This window comes from Choloepus didactylus, chromosome 4, assembly GCF_015220235.1.
Source record: "Choloepus didactylus isolate mChoDid1 chromosome 4, mChoDid1.pri, whole genome shotgun sequence".
NCBI lineage: Eukaryota > Metazoa > Chordata > Mammalia > Pilosa > Megalonychidae > Choloepus > Choloepus didactylus.
Window position 1 is genome coordinate 44,043,792 of NC_051310.1, and position 19,735 is coordinate 44,063,526.

The 19,735-nt window shown below is 37.8% G+C and overlaps 1 protein-coding gene across 1 annotated transcript in view; it reads right to left on the minus strand.

Moving 5' to 3' along the window:
- The window catches only part of FAM71D (family with sequence similarity 71 member D), a 41,373-nt gene extending 26,144 nt beyond the window's left edge, over window positions 1-15,229 (minus strand). The window contains exon 1 of the mRNA XM_037835292.1: window positions 15,201-15,229. The gene's annotated coding sequence lies outside the window, so the exon portion shown is untranslated. The remainder of the gene's footprint in view (window positions 1-15,200) is intronic.
- Between the last annotated feature and the right edge of the window lie 4,506 nt (window positions 15,230-19,735).

Sequence of the window (19,735 nt, forward strand, 5' to 3'; positions counted from 1 at the left end):
CTCTTCCTTCTCTTCTGGGTTCTGTTTCAGCTTCTTGCTTCCTGTGGATTCTTGCTTCTCTCTCATGTCTGAATTCATTCCATTTATAAAGGACTCCAGTCATGAGATTAAGACGTATCCTGATTGGCACTGATTGAGGCAATCAGGTTGGCTCACACACACCTTACCTGAATAACATTACCAAAATGTCCTACTTACAATGGGTTCACACCCACAGGAATGGATTAGATTTAAGAATATGTTGTTCTTAAATTGTCTGGTGTCCCCTCCTTTCAACCTGCAGAGCTCCCTTTAGCATTTCTTGTAGGGCTGCTCTAGTGGTGATAGAGTACCTCAGATTTTGTTGGGAAAATCTTAATCCCTCCCTCATTTTTTTCTTTTGTTTTTCTTTTTTAATTTTTATTTTAGTAACATATATACAACCTAAACTTTCCTCCTTTATCCACATTCAGATATGTAATTCAGTGGTGTCAACTATATTCACAATGTTGTGCAACCATCACTATCATCCATTACCAGATCCTTTTCATCATCCCCAACAGAAATTCTATACCAAATTTTGAAAAAGTTTTGCCAAATGCAGAATTCCTGGATGGCAATTTTTTTTTATTAAATTCAGTTTTATTGTCATATGAACAACCTAGACTGACCAGAGAAGAAATAGAAGACCTCAACCAACCAAACGCAAGCAAAGAGATCCAATCAGTCATCAAAAACTTTCCACAAATAAATGCCCAGGGCCAGACGGCTTCACTCTTACAAAACATTGAAGAAAATGGAACATTACCTAACACATTTTATGAAGCTAACATCAATCTAATACCAAAACCAGGCAAAGATGCTACAAAAAAGGAAAACTACAGGCCAATCTCTCTAATGAATATAGATGTAAAAAATCTCAACAAAATACTTGCAAATTGAACCCAAAGACACATTAAAAAGTCATACACCATGACCAAGTGGGGTTCATTCCAGGCATGCAAGGATGGTTCAACATAATAAAATCCATCAGTGTATTACAACACATTAACAAATCAAAAGGGAAAAATCAAATGATCACCTCAATAGATGCTGAAAAAGCATTCGACAAAATCCAACATCTCTTTTTTTGATAAAAACACTTCAAAAGGTAGGAATTGAAGGAAACTTCCTCAATATGATAAAGAACATATATGAAAAACCCACAGCCAGCATAGTACTCAATGGCGAGAGACTGAAAGCCTTCCCTCTAAGATCAGGAATGAGACAAGGATGACCGCTGTCACCACTGTTATTCAACACTGTGCTAGAAGTGCTAGCCAGGGCAATTTGGCAAGACAAAGAAATAAAAGGTATCCAAACTGGAAAGGAAGAAGTAAAACTGTCATTATTTGCAGATGATAAGACCTTATATCTGGAAAACCCGAGAAATCAGTGATACAGTTACTAGAGCTAATAAACAAATTTAGCAAAGTAAGCGGGGTACAAGATTAATGCACATAAGCCCATAATGTTTCTATATGCTAGAAATGAACAAAGTGAAGAGACACTCAAGAAAAAGATACCATTTTCAATAGCAACTAAGAAAATCAAGTACCTAGGAATAAACTTAACCAAAGATGTAAAAGACCTATACAAGGAAAACTACATAACTCTACTAAAAGAAATAGAAAGGGACTTAAAAAGATGGAAAAATATTCCATGTTCATGGATAGGAAGGCTAAATGTCATTAAGATGTCAATTCTACCCAAACTCATCTACAGATTCAGTGCAATCCCAATTAAAATTTCAACAACCTACTTTGCAGACTTGGAAAAGCTAGTTATCAAATTTATTTGGAAAGGGAAGATGCCTCAAATTGCTAAAAACACTCTAAAAAAGAAAAACAAAGTGGGAGGATTTACACTCCCTGACTTTGAAGCTTATTATAAAGCCACAGTAGTCAAAACAGCATGGTACTGGCACAAAGATAGACATATTGATCAATGGAATCAAATTAAGAATTCAGAGATACACCCTCAGATCTATGGCTGACTGATCTTTGGTAGGGCCCCCCCAAAGCCACTGAATTGGGACATAACAGTCTTTTCAAGAAATGGGGTTGGGAGAGTTGGATATCCATATCCAAAAGAATGAAAGAGGACCCCTACCTCACATGTTACACAAACATTAACTCAAAGTGGATCAAAGACCTCAATATAAAAGACAGTACCATAAAACTCTTAGAAGATAATGCAGGGAAACATCTTCAAGACCTTGTATTAGGCGGTCACTTCCTAGACCTTACACCCAAAGCACAAGCAACAAAAGAAAAAAATAGATAAATGGGAACTCCTCAAACTTAGAAGTTTCTGTACCTCAAAGGAATTTGTCAAAAAAGGTGAAGAGGCAGCCAACTCAATAGGAAAAAAATTTTGGAAACCATGTATCTGACAAAAGACTGATATCTTGCATATATAAAGAAATCCTACAACTCAATGACAATAGTACAGATGGCACAATTATAAAATGGGCAAAAGATATGAAAAGACAGTTCTCTAAAGAGGTATACAAATGGCCAAAAAACACACATGAAAAAATGTTCAGCTTCACTAGCTATTAGAGAGATGCAAATTAAGACCACAATGAGATACCGTCTCACACCCATTAGAATGGATGACATTAAACAAACAGGAAAACTACAAATACTGGAGAGGATGTGGAGAAACTGGAACTCTTATTCACTGCTAGTGGGACTGTATAATGGTTCAGCCACTCTGGAAATCAGTCTGGCAGTTCCTTAGAAAACTAGATATAGAGTTACCCTTCGATCCAGCAATTGCACTTCTTGGTATATACCCGGAAGATCTGAAAGCAGTGACATGAACAGATATCCTCATGCAATGTTCATAGCAGCATTATTCACAATTGCCAAGAGATGGAAACAACCCAAATGTCCTTTAACAGATGAGTGGATAAATAAAATGTGGTATATACACACGATGGAATACTATGTGGCAGTAAGAAGGAATGATGTCGTGAAACATATGACAACATGGATGAACCTTGAAGACATAATGCTGAGCGAAATAAGCCAGGCACAAAAAGAGAAATATTATATGCTACCCCTAATGTGAACATTGAAAAATGTAAAATAAATGGCTTATAAATAAAAATAAATAAATAAATAAATACAGTTTCATTGAGATATAGTCACATACCATACAATTATCCATGGTGTACAATCAACTGTTCACAGTACCATCATATAATTATCCATTCATCACCCCAATCTATTTTTGAACATTTTCCTTACACCAGAAGGAATCAGAATCAGAATAAAAAATGGGAGTAAAAAAGAACACCCAAATCATCCCCTCCATCCCACCTTATTTTTCATTTAGTTCTTGTTCCCATTTTTCTACTCATCCATCCATACACTGGATAAAGGGAGTGCAATTCACAGGGTTTTCATAATCACACTGTCACCCCTTGTAAGCTACATTGTTATACAATCATCTTCAAGAGTCAAAGCTACTGGGTTGCAGTTTGATCATTTCAGGTATTTACTTCTGGCTATTCCAGTGCATTAAAACCAAAAATGGTTATCTATAGAGTGCATAAGAATGTCTACCAGAGTGACCTCTTGCTTCCATTTGAAATCTCTCAGACACTAAAGCTTTATTTTGTTTCATTTCACATACCTCTTTTGGTCAAGAAGATGTTCTCAATCCCATGATGCTGAGTCCAGATTCATCCCCAGGAGTCATATCCTGCACTGCTAGGGAGATTTACACCCCTGGGGGTCAGGTCCCATGTAGGGGGAGTAGGTCCCACGTAGGTGAGATCACCTGCTGAGGTGGCTCAGTTAGAAAGAGAGGGCTACATCTGAGCAACAAAGAGGTACTCAGGGGGGGACTCTTAGGCACAATTATAAGCAGGTTTAGCCTCTCCTTTGCAATAACAAGCTTCATAATGGCAAGCACCATTCTAGAGAGCTCATCACACCAAGCCGTCAGTCCTCAATGTTTGTGAGAACATCAGCAACAGTTGGATGGCATTTTTTTGCTTTCAACACTTTAAATTTGTCTTCCCACTGCTTTTTAGTCTCCAAGGTTTTCGATTTGAAGTCAGCACTTAATCTTATTGAGGCTTCTTTGTATGTGACGTGTTGCTTCTTTCTTGCGGCTTTCAGAATTCTCTATCTCTGGCATCTGACGGTTTGGTTATAACATGGTGTGGTGTGGGTCTATTTTGGTTTATCCTGTTTGGAGTTCATTGAGCATCTTGGCTGTATATATTCATGTCTTTCATTAAATTTGGGTAGTTTCAATCACTATTTCTTTCAATATTCTCTCTGTGCCTTTGTCTCTTTCTTCTCCTAAACTCCCACAATGGATATATTGGTATGCTTGCTGATGTCCCGCAGTTTCTCAGTCTTTGTTCACTTTTCTTCATCTTTCCTCTTCCTGCTCCTCAGAGTGGATGATTTCAGTCTTCCGATCTTTACATTCACTTTCTTCTCCCAGCTCCAATCTGCTGTTGAACTCCTCTAGGGAATTTTTAATTTCTGTTACTATGATTTTCAGCTCTCTTCAGTTCCTTTTTGTAATTTCTATCTTTTTGTGGTCATCTATCATTTTCCTGGTTTCCTTTAGTTCTTTGTCTATGTTTTTTGTTAACTCTTTGAGAATACTTAGGACCACTTTGTGAAAGTTTTTCCCTGGACTGTCCCAGTTTTAATCCTCCTCACTGATGGTTTCTAAAGCCTTAATGTTCTCCTTTGCCTGGGTCATCACTTCCTGTTTCTTTGTATGTTTCGTTACCTTTTGTTGAAACCTAGATCATTTGATATTTTAGTGTGTTATCACTGGAATTTAGACTCTGAGGTGGCTTATATCCAGCTAGCATTATGACACAGCTTTCCTTGAATGCTGGAGCTAACAAACAAAAACAAAAACAAAAACAAAGAAGGAAAAAAGAAAACACCATTCCAAGTCTTTGAACACTACCCTGTGTGAGTGCTCTCCTTCAGGGCTTATCCAAACAATGAGTTTGGAGAATAACTCCAAGCCAAAGCATAGAGGCTTCCCTGACCCTTTCTGCACCTGCCTCTTGTGTTGGGCATGCACATGTGGCACTAGGAAGTCCCCTGTTTACAAGGATATGAGTGTCCCTCTTCCCTAGGAAATAATATCCTCATGGTGAGGGCACTGCACTGTATGTCCTACAGCCAGCAATCCCTTGCCCCAGGCAGCCACTTGACTGCCCTACCACAGTGTTCTGTAGGAGAGCTCAGGTGAGTCACCTTCAACATGCAGGGCAAATTCTACAACAGTGAATCCCTCAGGCCACCAACAGACAGATTGGTCCACACGCATGTACTCCCAGCATATGTATGAGGGTTACTCTGCTCCCTCTGGAACCAGGACCAGGGGTTCACACTGGGAGCATGGGTTGGTGCTGAGGGGGAGGGGTAGGGGAGGGGCCAACCAGGAGATCAGACTGCTTTTAAGTGGCTTTTAAAAAAATTTGGGCTTGCCCTGATATTGCAATCCTTTAACTGTTTTCTGGACCTTTGAGAAAGATGTTTCTGCTAGTTTGTGCTGGCTGTTCACAACTTCTGTGGGAGGATGGAGCCCTGAAGCTTCTCACTATATCATCTTGATCTGGCAGAAAGGGTTAGCTTTTAAAATAATTGTCTACTAGGTTCATTCTCAATACCAGGAGGCAGTATTATAGTTTTGATATATATCCTTTCAACCTTACAAGTTGCTTTTTCACTTAAATGTATGCATATGAATATTTTCCCAAAGCATAAAATATTTCCATAGAATATTTTTTTTTATAACAGCAGTTTACCAATCATACCGTAGAGCTATTTGGAATATCACAATCTCTTGTGAAAAGTGCCAAAACTGTGTCAATAGGTAAACATGTTTGAGATATAATTATCCTTTTGCAAACAATTGTAGATGAGTTCAAGATTCTCACTCTAAGCCTCTTGCTCTTTGCTGTGCTTTCTTTTTTTGGAGGTTTATTGTCTTTAGTCTATTTAGTTTATACTTTACACAAGATAATATTTTCAAGTATACAATTCAGTGTTAATTACAGTCACAATGTTGTACTACTATCACCACCATCAATTACCAAACTTTTCCATCACTGTACCCATTAAGCATTTACCACCCCACTCCTGGCACTCTGTTATATTTTTTGTCTGCATGAATTTGCATATTCTAGTTATTTCATATATGTGAGATCACACAATATTTGTCCTTTTGTGTCTGGCTTATTTCACTCAACATGATGTCTTGAAGCTTCATCTATGTTGTAGCATGTATCCGAAATTTGCTCCGTTTTATGGCTGAGTAATATTCCGTCATAAGTATATACTCACATTTTGTTTATCCATTCATCAATTTATGAACACTTGGACTACTTCCATCTTTTGGCTTTTGTGAATAATGCTGTGGTGGACACTGGTGTACAAATATCTGCTTAAGTCCCTGCTTTCAATTCTTTTGGGTACATATCTCGAAGTGGGATTGCCAGGTCATATGGTAATATTACACTTAACATTCTGAGGAACTGCCAAATTGTTTTCCACAGTGGCTGCACCATTTTACAGTCTGATCAAAAATGCATGAGGATTCCTATTTCTGTGCACCCTCACCAACACTGGTTATTTTCCATTTTTAAAACAATAGCTATCTAGTGGGTATGAAATGGTATTTCATTATGGGTTTTTTAAAATGCAATTTTATTGGGATATATTCATATAGCATAGAAACCATCCAAAGTATACAATCACTGGTTCACAGTATCATCACATGCTTGTGCATACATCTGCTGTGCTTTCTTGGCTGCAGGGGTGAGGCCCAGAAAAAAATGATAGTCAGCTCACAGCCCCAGCCCCTCTTATCCTGGGAGCAACCTTTGCCAAGCATGATTAACTTTGGTGATTCAAAATAATTTTAATTTGTGTGTGCAGGAATTTTACCAATAGTTCTGTTTTCCTATTAGGTTTATCCACGGATAAATTTTCTTAATAGCTTTATTGAGATAAAATTTATATTCCATAAAGTTCACTCATTTATAGGGTACAATTCAATGATTTTAAATATATTTATAGAGTTGTGCAACTGTCACCATAATCTAATTTTAGAACACATTCATCATTATCCATGGATAAATTAAAAAAAAATTTAATTTTTTAAAAAAATTTAATATATAAAATAAAATTATTTCAACTATTTTTAAGCTTACAATTCAGTGGTGTTAATTACATTCTCAATTTGCATAACAATCACTACTAGTTACAAAATTTTTCATTATTCCAGTTGGAAACTCTGTATTCATTAAGCAATAAGTCCTCCTTCCCCATTCCTTCCAGCCCTTGTTAACCTTTACTCTTTCTGTCTCCATGAATTTGCTTATTATAGGTATTTCATACAAAAGGAATCATACAATATTTTTCTTTGGTATTTGGCTTAATATTTTCAAGGTTCATCCATGTTGTAGTATGTATCAGAACTTCATTTTTATGGCTAAATAATATTCCATTATATGTAATACCACATTTTGTTTTTCTGTTCATCTGTTGATCAACGCTTGAGTTTTGTTTCTACCTTTTGGCTATTGTGAATAATGCTGCTATGAACATTGGTGTATATATATTTGTTCAATTCCCTGTTTCCACTTTTCTTGGATATATACGTAGGAGTGGACTTGCCAGGTCATATGGTAACTCTATGTGTAAGTTTTTGAAGAACCGCCAACTGTTTTCCATAGTGATTGCCTCATTTTACGTTTCTACCAGCAATACAATTTCTCCACATCCTTGCCAAAACTCATTATTTTCTGTTCTTTTTTTTAAATAAGTAGCTATTCTAGTGGGTGTGAAGTGGTATCTACTGTGATTTTGATTTTCATTTCCCTGATAACTAATGATTTTGAGCATCTTTTATTGTGCTTATTGGCCCTTTGTCTATCTGCTTTGGAGAAATGTCCATTCAAGTCCTTTGTCCAGTTTTTAAAATTGGGTTGTCTTTTTGTTGTTGAGTTATATGAATTCTTTATATTCTGGATATTCAACCTTTTATATATATATGATTTCCAAGTATTTTTCCCATTCTGTATGATGTCTTTTTAGTTTCTTGATAATACACAAAAGGTTTTAAAATTTTGATGAAGTCCAATGTACACACTTTTTTCTCTTATTGCTTATGGTTTTGGTGGCATATCTAAGAGTTTATTGTCAAATCCAAGGTCATGAAGATTTACCCCATCTAAGAGTTTTATGATTTTAGCTCATATCTTGTTCACCCATTTTTAAAAAAACTTTATATTTCAAAATAATTTCAAACTCACAGAACACTTGCAAAAGTAATTCGAAACCCACAGAGAACTCCAACATATCCACCTATATACCCAGATCCACCAACTTTAACATTTAGTCATTTGCCATTTCTTTCTCTCCCTTCCTTCTCTCCTCCCCTTCCCTCCCCTCCCCTCCTACCCTTTCCCCTCTCTTCCTCTTTTCTCTTTTCTCCTATCCTTTCTCTCTTCTTTCTCTTTCTCTTTCTCTCAATGGACTTGGCACCCTTGTTGAAAATAAACTGGCCTTCGATGTATAAGTTTATTTTTCAGGAGAAAGTCCACATTTGAGCAACAAAAGAGGTTCTCTGAAGGTGACTCCTAGACATAATTATAGCTGGGCTTAGCCTTTCCTTTACACTGTAAGTTTCACCAGAGCAAGCCTCATGATTGTGGGCTTGACTTATAAAGTAGGGGGTTCCTAAGTTCACATAGCATAGTTATGTCCACAATAATCCATCCATATCTCACGTTATCATCACTTAGTTATACAATCCTCATCACTCTCCATTTTAAACAATTCTCATGACCCAAACACCTCATAGCTCTTTTCAGCCCTTAATTATTTGTCCCTAGTATTTGTGTGGTACTAGTATGGCATTCCTATTAACTATGGTCCCTAGTATGCTATAGGTAGGTTTTTCCCATATACCATTCTGTTGTCAACTCTGTACCAGTGTCATACCTTGGAAATACATCATGCAAGCACCTATCTATATTTGTAATGCTGATCTGTGGGATATATGCCTTTAAACAAGCCCTTTCAATCCTATTCACCTTCAACACAGCTCTGATACTTATAATCCCATTAATAAACAATCATCACCCCTATACATTCCCATTCTTTGAATTCACCATCATTAACATACCTGAGCATATTAGATTATCATTCCCCCTCACTAGCTTCTGTCTATCAATAGGTCCCCAATATTCTACATTGTAAGACACTGATTTTACATTGTTCAGGGAGTTTATAGAAGTGGTAACATACAACATGTCCCCTTTTGTGTCTGACTTATTTCATTCAGCATTCTGTCTTCAAGGTTCATCCGTGCTGTCATTATGTTTCAGAACCTTGTTCCTTCTTACTGCTGCATAATATTCCATTGTATGTATATATCACATATTGTTTATCTACTTGTCTGTTGAAGGACACTTGGATTGTTTTCATCTCTTGGCAATTGTGAAAAATGCTACTATGAACATTGATGTACAAATGTCTGTTCATGTCACTGCTTTCAAATCTTCTGGGTATATACCGAGAAGTGAAATTGATGGATCGTAGGGTAATTCAATAACTAGTTTTCTGAGAAACTGCCAAACTGTTTTCCACAGCAGCGGTACCATTAAATATTCCCATCAGCAATGAGTAAGAGTTTCAATTTCTCCATATTCTCTCCAGAATTTATTGCTTTGTTTGTTTAATGGTAGCCATTCTCATTGGTGTGAGATGGTATCTCATTGTAGTTTTGATTTGCATTTCCCTAATAGCTAGTGAAGATGAACACTTTTTCATGTGTTTTTTAGCCACTGGTATTTCCTCTTTGGAAAAATACCTTACCATATCTTTTGTCCATTTTATAATCAGGCTGTTGTATTATTGTTGTTGAGTTATAGGATTTCTTTATATATGCAGGATATCAGTCTCTTATCAGATATGTGGTTTCCAAATGTTTTCTCCCATTGAGTTGGCTGCCTCTTCACCTTTTTGACAAGGTTTTTTGAGGCATAGAAGCTTATGATTTTGGGGAGTTCCCATTTATCTATTTTTTCTTTCATTGCTTGCACCTTGGATTTAAGGTCTAAGAAGCTACCTCCTATTACTAGGTCTTGAAGATATTTCCCCATATTATCTTCTAAAAGTTTTTTTGTGCTGTCTCTTACATTGAGGTCTTTGATCCACTTTGAGTTAATTTTTGTATAGGGTGTGAAGTAGGGGTCTTCTTTCATTATTTTGGTTATGGCTATCCAGTTATCCTAACCCCATTTGTTGAAGAGACTTTTGTCTCAGTTCTGTGGATTTGGGGGCCTTATCAAAAATTAGTCGACTATATGTCTGGGGGTCTATTTCTGAACTCCCAATTCCATTCATTGATCAATATGTATATCTTTGTGCCAATACCATGCTGCTTTGACCACTGTGGCTTTATAGTAGGCTTCAAAGTCTGGAAGTTTAAGCCCTCCCACTTTGTTCTTCTTTTTCAGGATGTTTTTGGCAATTCAAGGCCCCTTTCCCTTCCAAATAAATTTGATAACTAACTTTTCCAAGTCTGCAAAGTAAATTTTTGGAATTTTGATTGGAATTGTGTTGAATCTGTAGATCAGTTTGGGTAGAATTGACATCTTAATGATGTTTAGTCTTCCTATCCATGAGCATGGAATATTTTTCCACCTATTTAGGTCCTTTTTAATTTCTTTTAGTAAACTTATGCAATTTTCTGTGTAGAGGTCTTTTATGTTCTTGGTTAAGTTTATTCCTAGGTACTTGATTTTGTTAGTTGCTATTGTGAACAGAATTTTTTTTTGATTGACTCTTAAGTTAGGCCATTACTAGTCCATAGGAACATTACTGACTTATGTGCATTAATCTTATATCCCACTTATCTGCTGAATTTTTTTATTAGCTCAAGTAGCTTGTCATTGAATTCTCAGGATTTTCCAAAGACAAGATCATATAATCTGCAAATAATGACAGTTTTACTTCTTCCTTTCCAGTTTGGATACTTTTATTTCTTTGTCTTGACAAATTACTCTGGCTAGAACTTCTAACACAATGTTGAATAATAGAGGTGACAGTAGGCATCCTTGTCTTGTTCCCAATCTTAGAGGGAAAGTTTCAGCCTTTCACCATTGAGTACTATGCTGGCTGTGGGTTTTTCACATATGCTCTTTATTTTATTGAGGAAGATTCCTTCAATTCCTACCTGTTGAAGTGTTTCTATCAAAAAGGGATGCTGAATTTTGTCAAATGCTTTTTCAGCATCTATCAAGATGATCATTTGATATTTCCCTTCTGATTTGTGAATGTGTTGTTTTACATTGATTGATTTTCTTATGTTGAACCATCCTTGCATGCCAGGAATGAACCCCACTTGGTTGTGCTGTATAATTCTTTTAATGTGCCTTTGGATTCAATTTGCAAGTATTGTGTTGAGGATTTTTGCAACTATATTCATTAGGGAGATTAGGGAGATTGGCCTGTTTTTTTGTAGTATCTTTATCTGGTTTTGGTATTAGAGTGATGTTAGCTTCATAAAATGTGTTATGTAGTATTTCTTTTTCTTCAATTTTTTTGAAGGAGTTTGAGCAGGAATGGTGACAATTCTTTCTTGGAAAGTTTGGTAAAATTTCCCTGTAAAGCCATCTGTCCTTAGGTTTTTACTTGTAGGTAGATTTTTTAAAATTCAATTTTATTGAGATATATTCACACACCATACAATCATCCAAAGTGTACAATCAATTGTTCACAGTACCATCATATAGTTGTGCATTCATCACCCCAATCTATTTTTTGAACATTTTCCTTGTACTGGAAAAAGTAAAAATAAGAATAAAAAATTAAAGTATAAAAGAACATCCAAATTATCCCCCCACCCTATTTTTCATTTAGTTTTTTGTCCCCATTCTTCTACTCATCCATACATACAATGGATAAAGAGAGTGAGATCCACAAGGCTTTCACAATCACACTATCATGTAGGCAGATTTTTGATGACTGGTTGGATCTCTTTGCTTGCGATTGGTTAAAGTATTCTATTTCTTCTTGTGGCCATCTAGGTTTTTCATGTGTTTCCAGGAAGTTGCCCATTTCCTCTAAATTGTCTACCTTGTTGGCATACAGTTGTTCATAGTGTCCTCTTATGATTTTTTTTATTTCTTTGGGATCCATAGTAATTACTTCACTCTCATTTCTAATTCTGTTTCTTTTAGTCTTCTCTCTTTTTGACATTGTCAGTTTGGCTAAGGGTCTGTCAATCTTGTTGATCTTCTCAAAGAACCAACTTTTGGTTTTATTTCTTTTGTGTTGTTGTTCTCCAGCTCATTTATTTCTGCTTTAATCTTTGTAATTTCTTTTCTTCTACATAAACATTTATGGTTGCTATTTCTTCTTGGTGAATTGTCCCTTTTATTAATATATAGTGTCCTTCTTTGTCTCTTATGACATTTTGCATTTAAAGTCTATTTTGTCCAATATTAGTATAGCTACCCCAGCTTTCTTCCGATCGCAATTTGCATAGAATATTTTTTTCTGTCCTTTCACTTTCAGTCTTTTTGTGTCACAGGGTCTAAGATAAGTCTCTTGTAAACAACATATCAATGGGTCATGCTCTTTAATCCATTCTACTAGTCTTTATCTTTCAATTGGAGAGTTTAATCCATTCACATTCAAAGTTATTACTGTGAAGGGAGTTCTTGAACCAGCCATTTTATCCTTTGGTTTTTCAGTTAATAGATCTTTTTTTCCCGCTCTCTTTTTTTTTCCCTTTAAGTTACCTGTAGTAATACTCTTCAGTTCTGTGCCTTTCTCCAGACTTCTCTCTTCTTTCTTTTTTTCTCCACTGGTAGACCTTTGGTTTTTGTTGCAGGGCAGGTCTCTTGTTAACAAATTCTCTCAGCATTTGTTTATCTGTGAAAATTTTAAACTCTCCCTCAGTTTTGAAGGAAAGCTTTGCTGGATAAAGAATTGTTGGCTGGCAACTTTTCTCTTTCAGAATCTTAAATAGCCATAACACTGCCTTCTGGCTTCCATGTTGATTTCTGAGTAGTCAGTACTTAGTCTTATGTTATTTCCCTTGTATATGGTAAATCGCTTCTCTCTTGCTGCTTTCAGAACTTTCTCGGTCTCTTCTGTATTTTACAATCTAATCAGAGTAGATTAGAGTTCACTGGGCATCTTTGATTTGCATATTTATGTCATTTAGAATAGTTGGGAGGTTTTCCCCAACTGTCTTGAAACACTCTCCTAGCCATTTATCCCTCTCTTCTCCTTCTGGGGCACTGATTCTTATGTTTGTTCGCTTCATATTGTCATCATTTCTCTGAGATCCATTTCACATTTTTGGATTTTTTTCACCATTTGTTCTTTTGTGTGCTCACATTTGATTCCCCTGTCTTCTAGTTCACCTATTCTTTCTTCTGCCTCTTCAATCTGCTGTTGTGTGCCCCTAGCATATTTTAAATTTGATTCACAATGTCTTTTATTTCCAGTACGTCTGTTGTTTTTTAATTTACTCTTTCAAATTCTTCTTTATGCTCTTCGAGAGTCTTCTTGCTCTCTTATATGTCTTTAGCCATCTTATTGAAATTGTTTTGGAGATTTGGTTGTGCTTCTTTAATTAATTGCTCTAAGTTTTGTGTCTCTTCTGGCTTTTTAATTTGTTCATTTGGCTTGTCCATATAGTCTAGATTCTTCAAGTGCTTTGTGATTTTCTGTTGGCTTTGGGGCATTTGCTTGTCTTGATGAGATAAATTTTGTAAAATGCATGATTATTTGAACTTTTATATATAATTTGGGAGAACTACAGCTTGCTGGAGTGCAGTTTCCAAATCCTACAAGCAGGTGATGCTCCTGAGGCACAGCTTGCTGGAGTGTAGTTTCCAAATCCTACCAGCAGGTGGCACACTCAAGACCGTCTTCCTCAAGCTTCTCTGGTGCGGTGGGAGGAGTCCAAACTGGGGAACCAATCAGTGCACTGGTTCTCTGTGTGCTCTGGGGACTGTCCGCCCTGGGGCTGTGATGTGGGCCCTGAGCAGGTAGGCAGGGAGTCTGCTTAAGGGTACCATGCAGATGGAATGTGCTCTGCTCCCTGCCTGCCATGCACCCATAAGTCTCTGGGGTGTGGGAGAGCTCCTGATTGTCAGTATGGCACCCTCTCCTTTCCCCACCTCTCCTTGGTGCACCCCCCTCAGATCCCTGTAGGGGGAGAGCAAATGCTGTCCACTGGGTTCCCCCGCGGGAGCTCCCGGCCCTCTGGCCATGGAGGATCACCTCCCCAGCTAACTGCCAAGGTAGGTGCACTGGAGTGGAGATCCACTGTTCATTCCATTGCTTGGTGTTGGTCTCACCGCTACTGGTGTATGTGTGGGAGGGGCAGTCCCAACCAGAACAAACTCACTCCATCCCTCAAGTTGCCGTCTCTCGTGTTTTGTTGGTGACCCCTCTACACACTGTGGGTGACCCTCTATGGCCGGTAACACCCTGAAACTGTGGTCTTGGGTATCCTCTGGCCCCTCTCTAGTTATTTTCACCAAGGGGAAGCCTGTCCCGCTTCATCCATCCTGCCATTTTCCTGAGGTTAATTCTTTATAGCAAACTGAAGCATAGCACTTACCTAAGTGACTTTTCCCTAAGTCTTAACAACTAATAAACCTATTTTTATGATGGGCCCATCTACCAATTCTAGTTGCACATTTGATGAGATCTGACTGTTATGGCACTCTCTTGACATTGGTATCCAGCCAATCTTTCAGCTTTGAACAGAAAGTCTTGTATTCTGGATATCCTCTCCCATTGAATCATTAATAATAATGACCTTTCACAAATTGAATTCTCAGTTACTTATTGAAGAAATTTAGGGAAACAGAGAAATCAAAATTTAAAAATAATCCAGAAAACTTGTTTTCATTTCAAACTCAAATCCTCCATGAAATTATTTTCAAGCTAAAGAAATTCAGTAACCAGGTTTTAATTCTCTGAATTTTCCAGCTTATTCTGGTTGAGGTACAAGAAATGAAATTAGAAGGAAGATGGAGAGAGAATAGACACACTCCGCTTTTAAATTTTTAGAATTGATTGAAGAACTATCTATTTCCTTCTCCCTCAGGCTCACATCAAAGTTGCAGTAACTAGATACTCACTTACATTAGAGATGAGGCTGAAATAGATCCCCAGAGATATCCTGGACTTCTCTAGGAGAATGGTCTCCAAATAGCACGTTTCCACTCTTTTCACATTTCCTCAGCAGAAGGTGTTTCTGTCTACCAGGCAGGCAGCTAACCACATGGTAAGAGAAGCACAGGATAGGGCATTGTTCTATTGTTCCTACATCACAATGTGCTGACATAGGCTCTGAAGTCAGAGAAGAGCACCTGGAAGGAGCGGTGCTGAAGGACAACCAGCAAGATTAGTGCTGCCAGCATTGCTGTGGAGCCCAGACAGCTCAGGAGAGGTAGTTCTGATTATGGTGTGAAGTTTATGGAGATTTTCTTGGAGAGAAAAGTCAATTTAGCCATGGTATAATATGCTACTGAGAAAGCTGAAAATACGTCATTCGATGTCCCTAAACCCTAATTCACAGAAACTTAAACATATTCAAGTCACTTTAAGCCTCCAGGAAGAAAAGCTGAAAAAATCTTAGAGGACAGAGACCACCTCTTTTTTATCTTCACACCACCAGCATCTAGTATATTCTGGACACGTGTTATACTATATACTTGATTGTTGAAGGAGGGAATGAATATAAATACATGGTAGCCTCTCTCTGAAGGTATCCTCTCTCTTGAGGATACACATTTAGGATATTTTTTTCTTTGCCTTTCTATGTGGTTAAGAGATTTTCTGCATACTACTGGACAGCCTCTCTACATGCAGGCCCAGAGGGTTTCCCCTGTGATTTTTTCCCTCAGGTGCTCCCTTTCCCATATTTTATGCCAAGTGCCCTTTTTTGGAAGGACAAGCTTCCTCTAGTCATATGAGTTCTGTTGACTAGGTTTCTACTCATCCATTTCTTTGTTCAACATATTTATTGCATGATCACCACTTACCAAGCTCCTGTTCTTCCTGCCTCAGGCCCGGAAACATTTTTGCATATTTCTGCTCTTATCTCTTCAGTGTTGGTGTTATTAATTTAATTCTGAGGTACCTTGCTGAGACTCTTTGGTATCATCCCACTTTCAATTTTTGAGGCTGCTGGTGTATTAAAAAGTAAAGAAATACCGTAAGAGGATTATCAAAATCATGATACATTTAAAATATTTACCTTTAAAATATTAGTGCTTTTTAACATACCCTGAATAGAAAACCATATGTATATTTGGAGATGATGTCATAAGTCTGAATTCGAGGCTCTTTGTCAAAGTGAGGTCCATGATCAATCAGTCCTCTGTTTTGGTGACTCATGTAGTGGGCCCTGCTTGTTCATGTCTGCATGGGGTCCTCAGCTGCATGTTCTAAGCTTGGGATATGCTGGTTTCCTGCCAGGTTCTGGCTCTGGCTTTCTGGCTACTGCTATGCAAGGTCAATTCTGTTGATCATTCAGTAATGAGTACCTATTATTGTGGGGCATCATGCATGCTGGGGTTCCAAAAATGAGCAGTCTCTGCCTTCAAGGAGCTTACTGCCATCTAAGCAGATTATTTCAGCCAGAGGCAATAGGATCAAGAGAGGACAGGAGGCCCTGGGAGCATAGATGAGGGGAACTTAGTCCAGATTGGGAATTTAGGGAAGGCTACCCAGAGGAGTTCTTGTCTAAGGTAGGCCTTGAAAGATTAGCCAGCATGAGCAATGACATGAAATGACATGAAAAGGCATGAAATGACATGGTTTGAGGGGGTAACCTCAAATGGTTCAATATTGCATAAAGTTGGGGAAGAGAAGAAATGAAGTTGGAGGAGTGAAGGACTAGATCATAGAGGGCTTTGAATGTCATGACAAGGGACTTGGACCTCATCTGCTGCAGTAGTTTTCTAGTTAAAACTTTTAGTGTGGGGAGATTTATGTTCTGGATTGATCACTCTGATAATAACATGAAAGATGGATGTGGGGAGGGCAGTTCTGGAGGCACAGAGACCGATGCAGTAGGAGTGGAAAGGAGGGGGTTAATGTTGGAACTATCATTAATCAGTAGAGTTAACAGAATTTAGTGACTAACTGGATGTGGGGAGTAGGGAATAGGAGGGCTCAGAGGTTTCTGGTTTGGGAAACTGGGATGAATGTGATGCTGTTAACCAGGAGACAAATTATAGGCAGAGGAACAGGTGTACAAGGCAGAGAGAATGACTTCCTTCTTTGCAGGGGCCCTTGTCTAGCATGGTACCTTGTATTCAGTAGGTACTTAGTAAATAACAGATATTTTTCTTAAACTTGCAGTGGCTTCCCAATGCTCTTAGAGTATGTGACACATATCATAATGTACATATTTAGTATTGCACCAGAGAGCCTATCTTTGTGAACATGAGTTGGCTCCATCCTAGCTCCAGCTCTCTTCGATTATATATGAGACCACTTCCTCCCCTCCCTCATCATACTTCTGTCTCCTATCTGATGTTGTACTTTTCAATGTTTTCCCTCTGTCTGAAATGCTCTTTTCCCAACTCTTTTTGGATGGGACTTATTTTCATTTTTCAGAACTCAGTTCAAATGTCACCTGTTCCATTTAGAGATGCTTCCTTGATCACCAGGCCAGTTGACAAGTGATTGTCTCTCAGTTCCAAGCACACCATTATATACTCTGCATTGTGATGCCAGGATCGGAATCCTCTTTGGCCAGGGGTCTACCTGTTAGGTTCAACAAAAGGTTGCATTAGACTAGAGAAGCCTGGGAAACAGGACAAAAGAAGGGCCTTTTGTTCCTTCCTTTTTGCTTGTTGTTTCTATCATTGTCATTCTGTCAGGGGTAACTGGTTCCAGCTTCCATTTGGCTTGGGGGTGGGGGCACCCAGAATAAGCAGCTGCATCGCACCTCCTCCTTAGAATGTCAAGTCCCATCTCCAAAGGGTTTTGCCCAATGAGCTAGATTCCAATTACCCTAATCTCTTTTTTCCACCATGACTTTCAGTCCTACTTGTGGTGGTTGCTTCCTGTAGTTATTATCTCTGATGTCTTATTGTTTCCTTTGCACTTCTCTAGGTCTCCAAGCTTATTTAGTTTATTCCTATATTAAACTTTCTCTGTTGAAATACTTAGTGTGATATATGGTTTTTTAAATTTTATTTTATGGTTGGACCCTGACATGACCACTGAGTCTGAATAGGTCTCTACCCTTGTACTCTCTAGACTACAAAAGAAATAAGAAATATTGGCAACTGAACAAAGAAAAAGGTCAGAATCAGGCAATTCTTTAATCTGATTGACTGATGAACTCTGTAACAATGTAATTCCCTGTTACAGAGTGTCTGGGTAATACTTTTTATAAGCATGTTAGAATGTAACGCATCAACCTACATCCATCATCATTGGCATAAGATGATACATAGTTCATTTGCTTTGAATTCTGAACTTACATAAATCCCTACTTTCTAAAATTGGGAATGATAATGGCTTACCTTGTTAAGGTTTCATGACGATCAAGGGTTTATAATGTTAATACATAAAGTTTTGCTGGTTAGCAAGCAATTTAAAAAAGCTCCAAGGAGTCTATTTGCTGAAACACGCAGCATCACTTAATAGATTTATCTGTAAATTTAATCTGTTTATGTTCTCTTATTTTCATTGTGTGATATGGTTTGAAACAACCAAAACACAGAACCACAGAAGAAAGTTAAAAAGGAACTGCTTAACTTTCACACCACTATAATGAAGAATGTGAAAATATCTTCTACTAGGTCTTTTATTTAAGTACCAACAACTAAGGCAAAGAAGCATTGCAAAAACTCAAATATGCTTAATCTTAAATAATTCTGGTAAAATAAATGCAAATAGATCAAATGACATTGACTTCCACCGTGCCAATGTAGAACCATTTCACTGAATCCTAACCTTTAAAATTTCCCTTGCCCATCTCAAATGTGTTCACATCTAGTCTCTTTTCCAATTCAGAAGGAAAAATGACCTTTTCTTCCCAGGATCATTGGGTCACCAGGGTCCTTAAATCCAGCCCTTCCTTCTTCTTCTTTCTCCATCTGGGACCTTATTTCTGCATCTTTAATGTCCTACCACTGTTGTTTCTCCTGTCTCAAAACACATAAACAAAAACCATCCCTTCATCCTGTTGTACTTTCAAGCTACCATCCTGTGTCTTTCTTTTCTCATGCAGAAGTTCCAAAGAACTCATAGTCGCAGTTTTTATTTTGCAATACTGCTTTTGCTCTCAATTCCCTATTGAAATTCTGCCCTTGCAAATCACAAGTAGTTGCCTAATCAGCAGATCTTTTTCAGCCTTCAGCCTTCTTGTTATTTCTTTTGCATTTGACAGCTGATTATCCTTTCTTCTTGAAATTCTTTCCTCCTTGGCTTTTGGGATGCTGCACTACCCTGTTTCTTCCCTTCCACAAACTGTTCTTCCCCTCGTTGCATTAATGAGACTCTATAAAAGTTTCACTCATTAAGTTTATTCTCAGAAACTTAAATCCTCCAGAGAGCTCCTATGCCAGCTAAGTCCCAAAACCCAGAGCCAATAGCCTCTTCAAGAACATCAATACCTCCAAATAAAGTATTATCCTCCTCTCTTGGCAAGCCCT